Consider the following 20,347-nt stretch of genomic DNA (forward strand, 5'->3'; position numbering starts at 1 on the left):
GATGAAGGGATTACAAGGAACATTAGCAAATTTGCAGATGACAAAGCTGGGTGGCAGTGTGAACTATGAGGAGGATGCTATGAGAATTTAGGGTAACTTGGACAGGTTGGGCGAATGAGCAGATGCAGTTTAATGTGGGTAATATAGAAACATAGAAAATAGGTGCAGGAGTAGGCCATTCGGCCCTTCAAGCCTGCACCGCCATTTATTTTGATCACGGCTGATCATCCAACTCAGTATCCTGTACCTGCCTTCTCTCCATACCCCCTGATCCCTTTAGCCACAAGGGCCACATCTAACTCCCTCTTAAATATAGCCAATGAACTGGCCTCAACTGCCTTCTGTGGCAGAGAATTCAAAAGATTCACCACTCTCTGTGTGAAAAATGATTTCCTCATCTCAGTCCTAAAAGATTTCCCCCTTATCCTTAAACTGTGACCCCTTGTTCTGGACTTCCCCAACATCAGGAACAATCTTCCTGCATCTAGCCTGTCCAACCCCTTAAGAATTTTGTAAGTTTCTATAACTGTAAATGTGAGGTTATCCACATTGGTAGCAAAAATAGGAAGGAAGATTGTCTAAATGGTGTCAAATTGGGAAAAGGGGAAGTACAATGGGATCTGGGGGTTCTTGCTCATCAGTCAATAAAAGTAAGCATGCTGGTACAGCAGGCAGTGAAGAAAGCGAATGGCATGTTGGCCTTCATAACAAGAGGAGTTGAGTATAGGAATAAAGAGGCCCTTCTGCAGCTGTACAGGACCCTAGTGAGACCACACCTGGAGTATTGTGTGCAGTTTTGGTCTCCAAATTTGAGAAAGGACATCCTTGCTATTGAGGGAGTGCAGCGTAAGTTCACAAAGTTAATTCCCGGGATGGCGGGACCGTCATATGCCGAGAGAATGGAGCGGCTGGGCTTTTATACGCTGGAATTTAGAAGGATGAGAGGATATCTTATTAAAACATAAGATTAAGGGTTTGGACACGCTAGAGGCAGGAAACATGTTCCCTATGTTGGGGGAGTCCAGAACCACGGGCCAGTTTAAGAATAAGGGGTAAGCCATTTAGAACGGAGATGAGGAAACACTTTTTCACACAGAGAGTTGCAAGTCTGTGGAATTATCTGCCTCAGTGGATGCCAATTCTCTGGATACTTTCAGAGAGCTAGATAGCGGAGTCAGTGGATATGGGGAGAAGGCAGGAATGGGGTACTGATTGTGGATGATCAGCCATGATCACATTGAATGGCGGTGCTGGCTAAAAGAGCCGAATGGCCTACTCCTGCACCTGTTGTCTATCAGTGAGGAATGTGGGGAATCAACTGCGGTGGCTGTTTATGTTAACTTTGATGTAGTTATGCATCTTGTTTTTTTTCAGTATGGCTATATGGTAATTCGAATTTCACTGTACCTTAATTGGTACACGTGACAAACTGACCTTGAAACCTTGAATGGAGGGGGCAGGAAGAGTACATTGATGGGAGTCTACTAAAATCAACGGCGATTGCTGTGCGAGAAGGGCTGAAATGGCTCCTATAAAGGGCTGAAATAACTCCTTTCACAAAGTAATTTCCTCAAAAACAATGATTGTGATGCGATTCACATTAAAAGTTTAGCATTTTACTTTACCTCTGCCGTGTGTGTGTGTGTGTGTGTGTGTGTGTGTGTGTGTGTGTGTGTGTGTGTGTGTGTGTGTGAGAGAAGGGATCAGTGCCAAGACAAATCTTCCCATTGTAGTACAACTCGCGGCGTTTCAGGTGCAAGACAACGTTTACAAAAAGGTAAATGGAAATAATTAATGGCGCAACATAATGGAGAATGAAATTCATGATAGGAGGTAGGTTTACATTTTGACGAGGGTTTCAATTCAATGCAACTGAACATTTCACTCGCAGAAGGTGCGAAATAAAGTATTCACTTTTTGTAGTTCATAGCTTCTTAAGCGTCTTTCCAGAACGGCTGAATGGCTAAAATGTGTTTGCATTTAACCTGCGGAATGCCCAAATACGATTATTGTCTATGAGCAGTTCCAAAAACAAAGAGTCCGGAATGCCCTTAAGGGCAGCACTTTGGAAAATGTACAACCGAGAAGGATCAATACTGGGTCCAATAAAAAGCAACTTACCATAAACTGTTTACCGCGAAAAGGACAACGCGCTAAAAAGCAAGTATTGAATCATGAAAACTTCCTCTTCATTAAGTGGAGGCAGGCACTCACTTGGCTGCATTGCCGGTTGCGACATTCTGGAAATGGAGATGTACTGTAAACTAAACCATCGGCTTGCATTAAGAACTCTCATGGGACTGACTGCTCCTTGTGGATTCACTCAGCAAGCAATGCAGCACAAAGGGCAAGTGCTCACTTTCTCAGACATGTTTAAGCGGAATGTTCAAGCCATGGTCTCCCGAAAGCTGCTGTTTAATGAGCGTAGCAAAGCTCTTATCATGCTGCATTTCAAGATCCAAACGAGCAACTGAGCCAAAGTTCCAGCAGGAACTGGCAGCTTCGTCATTGAAATGGGTGTGTCTGATCCAGTCAGGATAAATTAGCATGAAAGATTGCACAGCAAATCACTTTTCCACAAAATGCATTAGCAAGAATGCAGACGACAGCAAATCCATTTGAATAGCACAAAATAACTATTGTACCTTGAAAGCAAATGTTAATCTTCTCTTCCCCTCGAGCCAAACAATTAAAAACTTTACGATCATGAAAATTTGCGCAGACTTTCAGCAGCACATTTTTTTGCTAGCTATGGACTGGATAAAATAGCAATACTGGATAATCCCCCATCAGTCTGAAGAAGGGTTTCGGCCCGAAACGTTGCCTATTTCCTTCGCTCCATAGATGCTGCTGTACCCGCTGAGTTTCTCCAACATTTTTGTGTACCTAAAGTAATAGCAGGATTGTTTCCAATTTAGGTAGAATCAAAGCAGAACAAAAGCTGGGGGCATATTTTGGATATGTTACACTGCTGAACTTCACCGGGGAAATAAAGTGTGATATTTTCACAGGGTAAAGCACTTCTGCCTGTGACCAAACCATGGGGTCATGCGTAAAGCACACCTCTTGGCATTTTAGTCATTCACATGATGTGGATGTCATTGGGAAAAACTGCTATTTTGGTCCACCCCATTGCCATCAAACAGAACACCAGCATGAGTTACACTGATTTGATTGAGATGCTTAGTCATGCTTAGAAGAAACCAGTTAAGATGTTGGCAGTTGTAGCCATTTTCTCTATTGAAGTCAAAAGAATATGAATATGTGCAGAACTGAATCCGAGCACAGAAGGGGCTGGAAAGGTTTTCACAAACATAGCAGCAAGGTCATGTGGAGATGTCTTCATAAAATACATTCCTTATCCACGAATAGACGGTGCAATTCAGGTGAAAGATAGCAACATTTTAGACATAATCTAAAAATGGTGGATGGAAAGCAACCCCCAGAGCATTGGAAATGTAGCAACTGAGTCGACTGTGGTCAAGATGAGAACATGCAAAAGTCTGAGGGGAAAAATGAACTCTCATTAGTTAAATAACTTCTGCAATTATATATTAAGCATCAATCATGGTTCGTTTGGTTCACCTAAATAATTTTTGGCAAACGAAGCTCGAACATAGAACAGTGGAGCACTTCGGCCCCAATGTTTGTGCCAGACATGATGCCTAGCTGAACTAATCTCATCTGCCTGCAAGTGATCCATATCCCTTTATTCCCTGCAAATACATGTGCCTATTTAAAAGTTTTTTAAAAAAACTCTACTGTCGTATCAGCGTCCCCATCAGTGAGAGGTACAGACAGGGGTTTCTGCGGCAACATGCAGGATTCAAGGATGGCGTGTTGCCTCCCTGGTGCTAGGATCCAGGACGTCACTCAAGGGTGAAGGTGAGCAGCCAGAAGTGGTAGTGCATGTCGGCACAAATGACATTGGGGAAAAGAGGAAACAGATTATGCAGCGTGACTTTAGAGAGCTCGGAAGAAGACTGAGAAGCAGGACCTCCAGGGTGTTTATCTCCGATTTGCTTCCAGTTCCTCATGCTGGTAAGTGCAGGAACAGGGAGATGTGGGATCTGAATTTGTGGCAGGAGCTGGTGCACGGGGCAAGGATTTAGATTCTTAGACCACTGGGATCAGTTTTGGGGCAAGGGTGAATTGTGCAAAAGGGATGAGTTGCACCCTAACACGTGGGGGACCAGCATCCTGGCAGGCAAGTTTGCCTGGGGGGGGTGGGGGGGGGGGGGGGGGGGGGAGGCAAATTGGAAATGAAAGGATGGAGTTAAAGGGAAAGAGAGTATAGGAAAAGTTACGAAAGACACCAGAATTAACGGAGCAAAAAGCTCACAAAGGGATAGGAGAGTATAGCCAAGTGAAATAGGAATCGATGTGAAAGGTGAGGTGAGTAAAGTATTAAAAGTATTATATATGAATGCACAAAGTATAAGCAGTAAAGTGGCTGAGCTTGAGGCTCAGTTAGAGATTGGTAGATATGACTGCGGGGATTACAGAGACATGGCTGCAGGAGGATCGGGAACCGAATATTCAGCGTTATATGTCCTATAGAAAGGACAGGCAGGTGGGCAGAGGAGGTGGGTTAGCTCTGCTGGTGAGGGATGAAATTCAGTCCCTTGCGAGGGGTGACATAGGGACTGATGATGTAGAGTCGCTGTGGATAGAATTGAGGAATTGTAAAGATAAGAAGACACCAATGGGAGTTATCCACAGGCCCCCAAACAGTAGACAAAAATTCTGGAGAAACTCAGCGGGTGAGGCAGCATCTATGGAGGTAAGGAAATAGGCAATGTTTCAGGTCGAAACCCTTTTCAGACTGATGTGAGGGTGTGAGGGTGTGAGGGGGGGAGGGGGGGGGGGAGGGGGGGGGGGGGGGGGGGTGGGTAGAGGGAGAGCTGAGAAGGGGAGTAGAAAGTAGGGATTACCTGAAATTAGAGACGTCAATGTTCATACCGCTGGGATGCAAACTGCCCAAGCGGAATATGAGGTGCTGCTCCTCCAGTTTACAATGGTGCTCACTCTGGCCATGGAGGAGGCCCAGGGCAGAAAGGTCGGATTCGGAATTGGAGGGGGAGTTGAAGTGCTGAGCCACCGGGAGATCAGGTTGGTTATTACGAACCGAGAGGAGGTGTTCAGCGAAGCGATCGCCAAGCCTCCGCTTGGTCTCACCGATGTAGGGCAGCTGACATCTAGAGCAGCGGATGCAATAGATGAGGTTGGAGGAGGTGCAGGTGAACCTCTGCCGCACCTAGAAAGACTGCTTGGGTCCTTGAATGGAGTCAAGGGGGGTGGTAAAGCGACAAGTGTAGCATTTCTTGCGGTTGCAAGGGAAAATGCCCGGAGAGGGGGTGGTTCAGGTGGGAAGCGACGAATTGACCAGGGAGTTCCGGAGGGAGCGATCTCTGCAGAAAGCAGACAGGGGAGGAGATGGGAAGAAGTGGCAAGTGGTGAGATCACGTTGGATGTGGCGAAAATGTCGGAGGATTATTTGTTGTATGTGACGGCTGGTAGGGTGGAAGGTGAAGACAAGGGGGACTCGGCCCTTGTTGCGAGTGGGGAGGATGGTGAGTGAGAGCAGAGTCACGGGAATAGAAGAGACCCTGGTCATAGTTACACCTTGTATTTGGAGGAAATGGGAGGAGTCAAACGAAAAGTTATTAAGGGTAAGGACCAGCTCCGCTAGGTGGAGGAGAGTATCAGTAGATGAGGATTGGTTGGTTCTACGGTTGAGGAAGAAACGGAGGGCTTTGAGACCCTGCTGGTGGGGGATGGAGGTGTAGGGTGATTGGACTTCCATGGTGAAGATGAGGGGATTGGGTGGGTGGGGGCTAGTAAACGGAAGTCCTGGAGTAGACAAAGAGCGTGTGAGGCGTCTTGAACATAGGTAGGGAGGGATTTAACCGGGGGGGGGGTAGGATGGAGTCGAGGTATGTGGAAATAAGTTTGGTGGGACATGAACAAGCAGAAACAATGGGTCTGCCAGGAGTCAGGTTTGTGGATTTTGGGGAGAAGGTAAATTTGGGCCGTGCGGGGCTGGGGAATGATGAGGTTGGAGGCTTAGGAGGGCAAGGAGCCGGAGTTGTTGAAGTCAGTGATGGTGCTAGAGATAATGGCCTGGTGCTCGTCTGTGGGGTCATGGTTCAAGGATAAGTCGGAGGACGTGTCTGGGAGTTGGCGCGTGACCTCAGCCTAGTAGAGATCAGCTCGCCAGACTACCACGGCACCTCCCTTGTCGCAGATTTGATCACCCAGTCTGGGATGTTGCGGAGTGAGTGGAGGGCTGTACGTTCGGGGGGGGGCGGCGGGGGGGGGGGCGCGCGAGGTTAGAGTGAGACAGGAGCTGGTGCAGGGGGCAGGGATTTAGATTCTTAGACCACTGGGATCAGTTTTGTGGTAAGGGTGAATTGTACAAAAGGGATGGGTTGCACCCTAACACGTGGGGGGCCAGCATTCTGGCAGGCAAGTTTGCCTGGGGGAGGGGGGACAGCGGAGTGGAGAAGTTCAAGCGGTTGATGTCCCGCCAGCAGTTTAAATTAAAAAAGTCTAAAGCCGGTAGATGGCCATGAGGGGGAGTCCAAGAGGAAAGGGTCCGTCGGAGACGGGATCATCACTGGGGGGCAAGAGGCGACGGAAGAAGAGCTCCACATTGTGGCAGAGGCGGAACTCATTGAGATGGGGACGGAGGGGAACAAAGGTGAGGCCTCTGCTGAGTAGCCTGGATATAACCATATAACCATATAACAATTACAGCACGGAAACAGGCCATCTCGACCCTTCTAGTCCGTGCCGAACACATAATCTCCCCTAGTCCCATATACCTGCGCTCAGACCATAACCCTCCATTCCTTTCCCATCCATATAACTATCCAATTTATTTTTAAATGATAAAAACGAACCTGCCTCCACCACCTTCACTGGAAGCTCATTCCACACAGCTACCACTCTCTGAGTAAAGAAGTTCCCCCTCATGTTACCCCTAAACTTCAGTCCCTTAATTCTCAAGTCTTACCACAAAACTGATCCCAGTGGTCTAAGAATCTAAATCCCTGCCCCCTGCACCAGCTCCTGTCTCACTCTAACCTCGCGCCCCCCCCCCCCCCCCCCCCCCCCCGAACGTACAGCCCTCCACTCACTCCGCAACATCCCAGACTGGGTGATCAAATCTGCGACAAGGGAGGTGCCGTGGTAGTCTGGCGAGCTGATCTCTACAAGGGTGCAAGTTGCAGCAGGAGTTAAAATTGGCATGTAATAAAGGTAATGCCACTGTGGTTATGGGAGATTTCAATATGCAGGTAGACTGGGAAAATCAGGTTGGTTCTGGACCACAAGAAAGGGAGTTTGTAGATTGCCTCTGAGATCGATTCTTAAAGCAGCTTGTACTAGAGCCAACCAGAGAGAAGGCAATCCTGGATTTAGTGTTGTGTAATGAACGGGATTTGATAAGGGAACTCAAGGTAAAGGAACCGCTGGGAGGTAGTGACTGTAATATGATAAATTTTAATCTGTAATTTGAGAGGAAGAAGGTTACATCAGAAGTGTCAGTGTTGCAGTTGAACAAAGAGGACTACGAAGGCATGAGGAGCGGGCCAAGGTCAACTGGAAAAGGATCCTAGCAGGAATGACAGTGGAACAGCAATTGCAGGAATTGCTGGCCATAATCCAGAAGATGCAGGATCATTTCATTCCAAAGAAGAAGAAAGATTCTAAGGGGAGTAAGAGGCAACCGTGGCTGACAAGGGAAGTTGGGGATGGAATAAAACTAAAACAAAAGATGCACAACATAGCAAAGAGTAGTGGGAAGCCAGAGGATTGGGACACTTGCAAAGGACAACAGAAGATAATATAAAGGGCAATATGGGGTGAGAAGATGAAGTACGAGGGCAAGCTGGCCAAGAATATAAAGTAGAATAGTAAAAGCTTTTTTAGGAAAATTAAGAGAAAAACATTAGTAAAAACAAATGTGGGTCCCTTGAAGTCAGAAACAGGCGAAATTATTATGGGGAACAAAGAAATGACAGAAGAGTTGAACAGGTAGTTTGGTACTGTCTTCACTAAGGAAGACAGAAACAATCTCCCAGATGCACTGGAGGACAGAGGATCTGGGGAAACTGAAAGAAATTTGCATTAGGCAAGAAATAGTATTGGGTAGACTGATGGGACTAAAGGCTGATAAATCCCCAGGGCCTGATGGTCTGCATCCCAGAGTACTCAAGGAGGTGGCTCTAGAAATTGTGGACGCATTGGTGATCATTTTCCAATGTTCTATAGATTCAGGATAAGTTCCTGTGGATTGGAGGGTAGCTGATGTTATCCCACCTTTCAAGAAAGGGGCAATAGAGAAAACGGGGAATTACAGACCAGTTAGCCTGACATTGGTAGTGGGGAAGTGCTGGAGTCAATTATTAAAGAAGTAATAACAGTGCATTTGGACGGCAGTAAAAGGATTGGTCCAAGTCAGCATGGATTTATGAAAGGGAAATCCTGCTTGAACAATCTTCTGGAATTTTGAGGATGTGACAAGTAAAATGGAAGAAGGAGAGCCAGTGGATGTAGTGTATCCGGACTTTCAGAAAGCCTTTGATAAGGTCCCACACAGGAGATCAGTGGGCAAAATTAGAGCACATGGTATTGGGGGTAGGGTCTTGACAGGGATAGAGAATTGGTTGGCAGACAGGAAACAAAAAGTAGGAATTAACGGGGCCCTGTCAGAATGGCAGGCAGCGGCGAGTGGAGTGCCGCAAGGCTCGGTACTGCAGCTGCAACTATTTACAATATAGAATGATTTAGATGATGGGATTAAAAGTAACAGCAGCAAATTTACAGATGGCACAAAGCTGGGTTGCAGTATGAACTGCAAAGAGGATGCTAGGAGGTTGCAGGGTGACTTTGACAAGTTGAGTAAGTCGGCAGATGCATGACTGATGTAGTATATTGTGGATAAATGTAAGTTTATCCACTTCGGCAGCAAGAACAAGGAGGCAGATTATTATCTCAATGGTGTCAGATTAGGAAAAAGGGAAGTGCAACGAGACCTGGGTGTACTTGTACACCAGTCACTGAAAGTAAACATACAGGTATAGCAGGCAGTGAAGAAAGCTAATGGCATGTTGACCTTCAAAACGAGGATTTAAGTATAGGAATAAGGAGGTCCCCCTGCAGTTGTCCACCACATCTGGAGTAATGTGTGCAGTTTTGGTCTAATTTGAGGAAGGACATCCTTGCTATTGAGGGAGTGCAGCGTAGATTGATGAGGTTAATCCCCGGGATGGCGGGACTGTCATACGAGGAAAGATTGGAAATACTGGGCTTGTATTCACTGGAATTCAGAAGGATGAGAGGCAATTTATAGAAATATATAAAAATGACTGGACAAGCTAGACGCAGGAAAAATGGTCCAAATGTTGGGAGGGTCCATAACCAGGGGCCACAGTCTAAGAATAAAGGGGAGGCCATTTACAAACTGAGATGAGAAAAAACTTTTTCATCCAGAGAGTTGTAAATTTGTGGAATTCTGCCACAGAAGGCAGTAGAGGCCAATTCAATTGATGAAATTAAAAGAGGGTTCGATAGAAATCTGGGGGCTAGCAGAATCAAGAGATATGGGGAGATGGCAGGCACGGGTTACTGATTGTAGATAATCAGCCATGATCACAATGAATGGCGGTGCTGGCTTGAAGGGCCAAATGGCCTCCTCCTGCACCTATTTTCTATGTTTCTATCATCCCTGGCAATCCATTCCAGGACCCCAACACACACTGCTCCACACATCTCCATTATATTTCCCCCCTCTCACTACTATGCCCTGCACACAGCCTCCAGCACTGACTTTTAACTGTGTTCAAAAGGGAACTGCAGATGCTGGAATATCGAAGGTACACAAAAAGGGAACTGCAGATGCTGGAATATCGAAGGTACACAAATTTCCTTCGCTCCATAGATGCTGCTGCACCCGCTGAGTTTCCCCAGCAATTTTGTGTACCTTCTGACTTTTAACTGCATAGGTTCAAGACAAAAGGTCGTGTATTGCACCACACACCGCTCCCCACCCACATCTTGCAGAAAAATTGCAAATATGCTTCAAATTTGTTTCATGCACATGCATATTATCAGACGGTCTTGAATATTTTGGCGTTTGATATTTAGTTTGAACGGTCTTGGCCCAAATCATCACCTATCCATGTTCTCCAGGAATGTTGCCTGATCCACGAAATTGCTCCAACACTTTGCATTTTTTTGTTGTAAAAACAGCATCTGCAGTTTTGTTTCTACACAATCCCCTTTGTCGCTGACATTGAGGGAGAGGTTGTAGTCTTGGCACCAGGTTACAAGGTACAGCTTACAATCCAGCAGTATGAATATTGACTTCTAACTTCATGTAACCCTTGCTTTCCCTCTCTCCATCTCTCCCCATCCTAGTGACGAGTGGAAAGTCTAGGATTTGAGATGTGCAAAGATTGGGACGGGGAAATGGAGAGTCAGTCTACCGCTCGACAGATGGGGAGGAGTTGGACAGTTTGATAGCCGTAGGAAAAAGGGATCTCCTGTGGCATTCTCTGCTGCATCTTGGTGGAACTAATCCATTTCTGAACCTGCTCCTCAGGTTGACCAGTGTGTCATGGAGGGGGTGAGCTATATTGTCCAAGAGGCTACACAGTTTGACAAGCATTCTCCCCTCCAAGACCATCTCCGGTGAATCAAACTCCACCCCCAGGGCAGAGCCAGCCTTTCTGATGAGCCTGTTAATTGTGTTGTCGTCCATGGCCTTTGCCCTGCTTCCCCAGCACATGACAGCAAAGAAGATGGCACTGGCTAGTTGATGAATAGGAGTATTCTGCATGGACCTGTTGTGGCAATGGCAAACTACAGTGGATCAAGGCTGCTTGGTAGACTGGATGTAATGTATTCCATAACCAGCCTCTTAAAGGGCCTGTCCCACGAGCATGCGACTCCATGCAGCAAGCGCGACCAAACCAGAAGCGGAGGCCACGCGGAGGTCGAGTGAGCGACATGAAGTTAGATGCGGTGCGTACGGCGTCGAGGCGGCTGCAGGCTGGCAGGCCGGCAGGCCGTTGCCGCGCAGAGTTTTTGAACACGGTCAGTTTTTCGGAGCCCCGCGCGATGTCGGGACCAGCTCTGCACAACTCCATACGGCTCCGCTGATCGAAGTGGGACCGGCCCCGCGAGGCCGTATGGCTCAAGCGACCACGTTAGGTCGCGCTTGCCGCATGCAGGCGCATGCTGGTGGGACCGGCCCTTTAGGTTGCGCTTGCCGCATGGAGTCGCATGCTCGTGGGACAGGCCCTTAAGGCACTACAGGATGGTGGATGTGAAGGCCACTGAACAGGATCAATAAGGCACGAGAACTTGCTTTTCTTTGGCACAGAGATGTTAGCAGTTTTCTTGAAGCAAGTTAGTACCTTCAAATGGAGTAGGGAGAGATTAAAGATGTCTATGAACACACTCACTAGTTTGTCTGCACAGTTGCTGAGAATGTGGCCTTAGGACTCCATCCTGGCCAGTTGCTTTCCATGGGTTCACCCTCACGAAGTCCCATCTTCCTGTGACCATGCAAAAAGACACACTAGTGTCTGACGGGTCGCATATCATCATCACACTGTTGGCCTTCTGCTCAAAGTGATCCAAGAATGCATTGTTCATCAGGGAAGACCACTCTATCACCAGCGTAATTGTATGACTTCACTTCTTAGTCAGTTATAATGTTCAGGCCTTGCCACAGTCAACATCTGTCCGAACAGTTATACTGGGACTCATGTTTGTCCCAGTGTTGTCTCTTAGCACTCCTATGGCTTTGCAAAGATCATAGAGATTTCTTGTACTGCTGATGATTGTTTGACCAGTAAGCAGCAGTCTTGGTCATCAATGAAGAAAGTCAAGGCCACTGGGCTGTCATCATTAAGGCACGCATCTTGCTTTGCTTTGGCACGGAGGTGATAGCAGTTTTCTTAAAGCAAGTGGGTTCATCCATAGTTTCCAGCTGAGGAACAGTCTTGTTTAGTTTAGTGATACAGCACAGAAACAAGCCCTTTCGGCCCACCGGGTCCGCGCCAATCAGTGATCCCCGCACATTAACACTATCCTATACCCACTAGGGGCAATTTTTACATTTACCAAGCCAATTAACCTACATACCTGTACGTCTTTGGAGTGTGGGAGGAAACCGAAGATCTTGGAGAAAACCCACGCAGGTCACAGGGAGAATATACAAACACTGCACAGATAGCACCCGTAGTCAGGATCGAACCCGGGACTCCAGCCCTGCATTCGCTGTAAGGCAGCAACTCTACCGCTACGCTACCGTGCCGCCCTGTTCGACACGCATTCGTCTCTGTACTTACTGATAAGGTCAATCACAGCAGTGGCCTACTCAGTCAGGTTGGCTGCTGAATTCTTGAGTATGGACCAGTCCATGAACTCAAAGCAGTCGAAGGATGTCATCTGTTTCCACAGGCCAGCATTGAACAACTTTCTGTACTGGATCTTCCTGCTTCAGTTTCTGTTTGGAGTCAGATAGTCAGGGGCTGCAGTGCATAACAGCTACAAAATTCAGTGTAACTACTCACCCACCCATGCTACAGCAACAGCATCTCCCAAGCCAGCTACCTCCACCACCAAGAACAAATGGCAGCAGGCACATGGAAACACCAGATCTAAGTTTCATCCTACCGTCTCATCTTGGAATTATAGTTCAAGGTCACTGGGTCACAATCCTGAAACATCCGCCCCAGTAGCATTTCTTTCAACAGCTACAGTTCAAGTGTTGCTCAGTGCCTCCTCCCAAAAGTGGAATTAAAACAACCCTTTAATCTCATATAATTATATAAACTACACACCAATTTTCGAACATTTGGACCACACAGAAGTAAATACAAAATATGGATGAACTACATTGGGACACAAATGTTTTAGTGTAAAACAAAGATAGCTTGCCAGATTTAAATTTGTTTGCATAACTTGCTTAATAAACCATCTGCAACTATTGTAAACAAGTTTGTACTTATTATGTGGCTTAAACATGTTGTAACATTATTAATAATAATAATAATAATAATAATGGATGGGATTTATATAGCGCCTTTCTAATACTCAAGGCGCTTTACATCGCATTATTCATTCACTCCTCAGTCACACTCGGTGGTGGTAAGCTACTTCTGTAGCCACAGCTGCCCTGGGGCAGACTGACGGAAGCGTGGCTGCCAATCTGCGCCTACGGCCCCTCCGACCACCACCAATCACTCACACACATTCACACACAGGCAAAGGTGGGTGAAGTTCTTGCCCAAGGACACAACGACAGTATGCACTCCAAGCGGGATTCGAACCGGCTACCTTCCGGTTGCCAGCCGAACACTTAACCCATTGTGCCATCTGTCGTCCTTATTAGCAAGTCAGTCATGTATTACTTCCCTTACATGCAGCTTTTCCCCATTAATGCATCAACATCTTTACCAAGCAGAATCAGGGCAATATAACCCAAACTTAGCAGACCAGGCAGCATCTGAGGAGGGAATAGACAGACAACCAAAGGCCTGGGAACCACCATTGACCTCTAACATTGCCAGAGACCACATGCAAACTGGAAGAACAGCACCTCATATTCCACTTGGGTAACTTACAATACAAGTGTGAACATTTAATTAATCAATTTCAAGTAATACCCCCTCAATTCCCCCAACCTCCACCTCGTTTCCAGCTTTCTTCCCCTTACTCTATCAATCTAAGAAAATTATCCTGGACCAACGCAATGTCCGCCCATTTCCTCCAGATGCTGCCTGACCCTCTGTTTATTACTTACTCAAGATTCCAGCTTCCCATGTGTCCAGAATTATTAATCCACAAAGAACCCCCTTAGTTCGAGGATGGCTTCAATAATTCTTATTTTGATGAGCAACTTTGAAAAGTTTTTAAATACAGCATGGATACAGGCCCTTTGTCCAACTGACTATCGATCACTCATTCACACCAGTTCCATGTTATCCCACTTTCTCATCCACTCTCTTCACTTTGGGGGCAATTTACACCAGCCATAATCTACAAACCTGCATGTCTTTGGGATGTGGGAAGAAACCAGAGCACCAGGCACAAACCCACGCGGTCACTTGGAGGTGTAAACTCCACACAGACACCATTCGAGATCAGGATCGAACCTGGGTTTCTGGCACTGAGGCAACTGTTATATCAGCTGTCTCTCTGTGCTGTTCAAATTTAGGTTGCGCATTTGCCAGGCAAGATAATTTCCGTTTTATTTTCTAATTCCAGATATTACAAATGCATCAAGACTAATGTTCAAGAAAATATGGGTTCAAAACTAACAAGGTGTTGGTTGGTAACTTGTCAAAAAGAAAGCCATCTTCATTTAAGGGGGGGGGGGGTGGGGGGGAAATACAGGCATCTACTTTAAGTAAACATTAAGCAATGTAACTGAGAACAGACTTTATTCATGGGGCAAAGTGAATAAAGGTACTGGATGTGAACTCAAGAAGTTAATGATAAAACTGTTTTTTCCTAAAAATATACATGTACAAAATTCTTGATGGATCTTCAGAACCGCAATTTGCACTTATGTAATTGCTTGAGGAAAAATGGTAACTCGTGTGTAAACAAATATTTAAGCAAGGATGGTATTTCACAGCTTATGGTGCAGACATCTGAAGACACAGAGGGAATCGTGAATGCACAAGTTCATTAGTCAGGATCAGTTATACAGCACAGTAATAGGCTCTTTGGCACACTATGTCCATGCCAACCATTCTGCTTACCTGTACTAATTTCCAGCAGCTGAATCATCTCTGCATAAACAAAGTTCATTCCAGATTCAAAATTTAAAAGTACATAAATGTGCAAGCATAATTTTAATAAAATTTGTATTTAAAAATTGAACATGTGTCCTATTTCTGTCAAATTTCTCATTGTAGATTAGCGAATCCTCATAATGGTGTGGTGCAGCTAATTTACCATTCATTTTGGGACAATTGGCAACACTAAGTTATGCTTGCCCACTTCTGTGCTGGGAAAATTACTGAGAGATAAGATAAGCTTTTATTTAGTTTGAAATCGGACAGAGATCCGGTGCCCTGCTGAATGCAAAAATGCACATTGTTTCTTTACAGTCTTGTTACTTGACCTTGATATATCAAATGTTCAAGTCTCCTAGCAATCTTAAAGGGGCAGCCCATTTCCCATGCAAGAAGCAGAGTTACGATTCCTAGAAACACACCCCTTCCTAAAAAAACATGGAGGTTGTTGGGTTCAATTATTACAATGAACTGTGTGAATGAGTGGTGAGAGTTGATAAAGTTGATGGAAACAGTTTATTTATTTTACTGAATCAATGTGGTAAAGGGCCAGAACATCTTACGTCTTGTCTAAATTTCAGCTGGGTGACATCCTGCAAAATGTTTCTCTTCAATGAACAAGAAAAACAAATCACACTCAAAGGTGAATTGTTCCCACATTTCCCTACAAGCACTTCACATGTTCACAATTGAAAAAGGTGACCCTTGAACATTACACGTGTTCTTTTATCTACAAAGCGTTAAGGCAATTTAAAATCTTGAAACCAAGACTGGAAACTGCAAACTTTGTACAATTTACTTAATTTTAACTTTGGAAGGCAGCAGAGACAAAATGTAGATCTGATGACTACTTAATTTAAAAGCTAAAGCATTGAAGTCCTCCACCTTTGCAATTAATTTGTAAGGTTATATATCTAGTTGTTAATTATTTGGTATTACAACTATCGAGGGTTGATGGGTTTGTTTTGTTCCACAGCAAAGGAATAGGCAAACATGGATGTGCAATGTATGTGTCTTTAACTGATAGAGGCTAAATGATAGGTCACGAACATGGTAGATGGAACAATGTGTTAAGTGCAAGGTCACTTATTTTTCTAAGATTTCACTTACCAATGAGAAATTGTAAAGTGTTGATATTCAAAGAAACCTGGGTTTCCTTATACACAAAATCACTCAAAGTCAAGTTTCAGGTTCACCAAGCAATTTGGCAAGCAAAGGTAATGTTGGTAAAGATTGGAGAGATACACGAGTGAGGACAATGAAATTACAAAGAACATCAATGAGTCTATGTCTAAACTACTGTGTGCTGGTCTTCTTTCCTCACCAGAGCTTACAGAGACTCGACTGCACTCAATATTCTGGCACAAATGCTGCATTTCTACACAATATGTTGGCTGTTTTTGCTTTCCACAGAAGCTGCTTGACATGTTGAGTTCTTGCAGCACATCTCTTTTTCTTCAAACAAAATATATTTTGAATCGATGTGGTTAAATGGATTCTTGTAATTCCCATAAATGTGCAGAAATCAGACCAGGCTTACATCATTCTTTGAAAATGCAGTTTAAATTCTTCAAGAGTGAACAATTCATCTATTTCCCCTGGCTGACATATTCAGAACTAGGGCTTACGAAATCTTTCAGTAGCCATTCAATAAAAAGGTCTTCTGCACTTCATCTCTCTCTCTCTCTCTCTGTTTCCTCCACCCCCCAAAAGGAGTTACAAGGTTCAGTTGCTAAATACAAGTTGAGGGAATTAAACTTGATATTAAGGAATCAACAGATAAGAGGCCAATGCCACGAGAGTATTGACCAATGGCTGAGCATGCAAAAGGGACTAAATGCCAAATATGTTCTCCTTAAATCCTGACAAAGGAACCAATGTTTTCAATATGGTTCTCGCAATAAAATAACAAAAGGCTGGAGGAATTCAGCTGGTCAGGCAGCATCAATGGAGGGAATGGAAAGATGGGACACTTCTTTAGGCTGATGGAGTAGGGGATGAAAGCTGGAAAAGTCCATAACCTGGGAAGTAATAGGTGGGTGCAAGTGAAGAGGCAGGGGGTGATTAGCAGTGGGTGGAATAAATGACAAACGCTTGTGCAATAGAGATGAAGGGCGAGAGATAAAGAAGAATGGACTTTAAAGCAGGTAGAAGGATATGTGCGGAAGGGCATTGTTGCGAGGGACAAGGGACATGACAGAAATATAATACTTGGAGATGGAAGATGATGGGAGAAATGTGGTGGGAGAAATGTGCACATGCTGGGAATGCAGGTATGCTTGAAATTAGAGAACACAAAATTCATACCATTGTCTGGTAAGCTACCCAAACAGAACATAAAGTGCTGTTCTTCCAGTTTATCTACACTCATCTCCCATCTCAGAAGGCTCTGATTGTGACTGTAGAGAGTTTTATTCATCATTATATTATCTAAATGGTGGCCGATTAGGAAAAGGGGAGATGCAGCGAGATCTGGGTGTCATGGTACACCAGTCATTGAAAGTAGGCATGCAGGTGCAGCAGGCAGTGAAGAAAGCGAATGGTATGTTAGCTTTCATAGCAAAAGGATTTGAGTATAGGAGCAGGGAGGTTCTACTGCAGTTGTACAGGGTCTTGGTGAGACCACACCTGGAGTATTGCGTACAGTTTTGGTCTCCAAATCTGAGGAAGGACATTATTGCCATAGAGGGAGTGCAGGGAAGGTTCACCAGACTGATTCCTGGGATGTCAGGACTGTCTTATGAAGAAAGACTGGATAGACTTGGTTTATACTCTCTAGAATTTAGGAGATTGAGAGGGGATCTTATAGAAACTTACAAAATTCTTAAGGGGTTGGACAGGCTAGATGCAGGAAGATTGCTCCCGATGTTGGGGAAGTCCAGGACAAGGGGTCACAGTTTAAGGATAAGGGGGAAATCCTTTAAAACCGAGATGAGAAGAAATGTTTTCACACAGAGAGTGGTGAATCTCTGGAACTCTCTGCCACAGAGGGTAGTCGAGGCCAGTTCATTGGCTATATTTAAGAGGGAGTTAGATGTGGCCCTTGTGGCTAAGGGGATCAGAGGGTATGGAGAGAAGGCAGGTACGGGATACTGAGTTGGATGATCAGCCATGATCATATTGAATGGCGGTACAGGCTCGAAGGGCCGAATGGCCTACTCCTGCACCTAATTTCTATGTTTCTATGTGCTTTACAATTAATAATTAACTTGGCTTGGCTACTAATTCAAAACATAATTTTAATAAAAATATCATAAGACCATTATGGGGAGAAGACAGGAGAATGGGGTTAGGAGGGAGAGAGATCAGCCATGATTGAATGGCAGAGTAGATGCGATGGGCCGAATTCTACTCCTATTCCTTATGACCTGAACATTTGCAGTTTGTGGTAAAGGATAATGGAATATATTGTGTTCATCATTGGATTGGATTCAATTTATTGTCATGGTCTCATAAGAGACAACAAAATGGATTTTCTTTAGTCATAATTTTTTTTTTTTTAAAGCACAAACACAGAAGTCCACGACACAACACAACACAACCCTACAGCGGCACCAAAGTTAGGGAAGAAACCAAAGTCCAGACAGCCTCCCCGCCGATCTTCCCCGATGTTCACCTGTAGTCAACAAGCTATAATTGATTTAATATTAATCCAGAAAAGAATACTCCTTGAAAGTACATCATGCAATAGAATATCTCTACACTGGAAAAGCTGGTCAGGATGTGTGTTGAAGTCTCGATTTGAATTCAAACAATTTGAGGATAATCATACACTACTTCAATTAACAATACACTGGAGTTGGAATTACCAATAATTATTTCAACTCAGGAGATTTTGTTTCCCTTTATAATATTACGATTTAAAAAAATGCATTCTTCAGTTGAATTACAACTCTTTGGGGTGCAATAACTCAATTGAAGACAGCAAACCATGTACACAACAATGGGAAATGATTTACCGTGCACCGCCACCCACAGATAAATGCAGCGGGGAAAATTTAATGTTAATTATTATACTCAAATATATTAGATGGCAACGATTTGCCCCAGTTTAGGTAAACATAACAAGCAACAAACTCCAGCCATGTAAACATGATAATCCACTCCTCTATTTGGAAATAGGCCTTTGTTGCAGGAACAACCTGAAAATGTGACCACATTATTCAGTGATGTCAAGTTGTTTGCTTAGTAAACTAGATAAATGGAGATAACTCACTGATAAGTAGCTAGCACAAAGTTTAATTGCAGCTCCAAACCCATGGAACATTTGGCAGCTGTTATAATCCTTACTAATACGCAAATATCTCGTTGGAATGCAATCAAAACAATATACATCAGGCAATAATTAACCACCAAACATTCGCCAGTATTGTTCTAAAAGCCATGTTGTGTGAATTAACAAAACGAAGCTCGCAAAGAAATCTCGCTCTCGTTTCACATTTTAAAACCTCGACTTCTTGTTGTATGTAACACTCACATTAAACCTTTTTTTTTCAATCTGTAATAACAAATGCAACTTTATCCAATAAAGTTATTTTAATTGCATTATACAGAACCGAAAATATGTTACCGACCAATCGAGTTAAAATTGATGATTCGGCTGATGATAAAGACTGAGCAAAACCGAAGTTTGACCTCGAGGAAGATTGAACAATTGAGATGGGAGAGGCATGAACAGAAAACTTATAAGATTTTTACAATGAGTGACATATATATACAGTTTCCCAATTTTCATTCAGCGTAATTGCGACTAGAAAAATAAACAAACGCTGTATTTTGTAGCCCACCTCCCACTTTGACAACAACACACGTTTCAATGGTGGCGCCAGAGCTCACAACACACCTGGTAACTTGCCGTCGCCGTCGCGGAGTCCACTGGGAGTTGTAGTTGCACCTCTCAGTTATAGCCTACAGCCCACTGTTAACTCAGACTAGAAGACCCGGGCACAAACTACATCGTCTACAAAACACAAACAACCTACCGGGTTAGCCTTGGAGCGATACGACGAGCAACGTAGAAGATAGAATATAGTAGCAGATGGGAAAATACCTAGAAGAAAACGTAACACTACGCGCTAAGAAATAATGCTTCAAATCATGCTGGAATGAGTGACCAGGAGGACAGCGCAAACTCATTTCTTACTGACACCCACTCATTACAGCGCAAACTCATTTCTTACTGACACCCACTCATTACAGCGCAATGCAACAAACCTTCCCACTAGCGTACGGGGAAAGTCAAGCCCGGCTTTGCAGAGCCAGTTAAAGCCAGAGATCCTATAGCTCCTCTGGTATCTTTGGTTAAAGCTGCAGTGCGCGCTCCCGGGATTCGCTCCACCTGGACAAGCTCGTGCCCCACGTGAACTCCCATTGATATCAGTGGCGATCTTTAATAACCTTGAGTTGTACTTGCTGTTTTTTCTCGAGGTGCTGGCGGGGGAGCAGTGCAATGAACTTTATTGGGCAACATCTATCTGAACCCTGCATTAACATCTTGGTCAGCCGATGTTGCATTTCGTCACATT

General features: G+C 44.5%; 1 protein-coding gene across 3 annotated transcripts in view; it reads right to left on the reverse strand.

Moving 5' to 3' along the window:
* Positions 1-20,126, reverse strand: part of mtus1 (microtubule associated scaffold protein 1) — a 148,950-nt gene extending 128,824 nt beyond the window's left edge. The window contains exon 1 of one of the 3 annotated variants that reach the window (XM_033029476.1): positions 2,122-2,486. The gene's annotated coding sequence lies outside the window, so the exon portion shown is untranslated. Of the gene's footprint in view, positions 1-2,121; positions 2,487-19,665; positions 20,015-20,036 lie in introns of those variants that run through there. The other 2 variants (XM_033029459.1, XM_033029467.1) reach the window with 2 other exon arrangements.
* Positions 20,127-20,347: the final 221 nt, after the last annotated feature.

The sequence above is a fragment of the Amblyraja radiata genome, chromosome 1, assembly GCF_010909765.2.
Source record: "Amblyraja radiata isolate CabotCenter1 chromosome 1, sAmbRad1.1.pri, whole genome shotgun sequence".
Taxonomy (NCBI): domain Eukaryota; kingdom Metazoa; phylum Chordata; class Chondrichthyes; order Rajiformes; family Rajidae; genus Amblyraja; species Amblyraja radiata.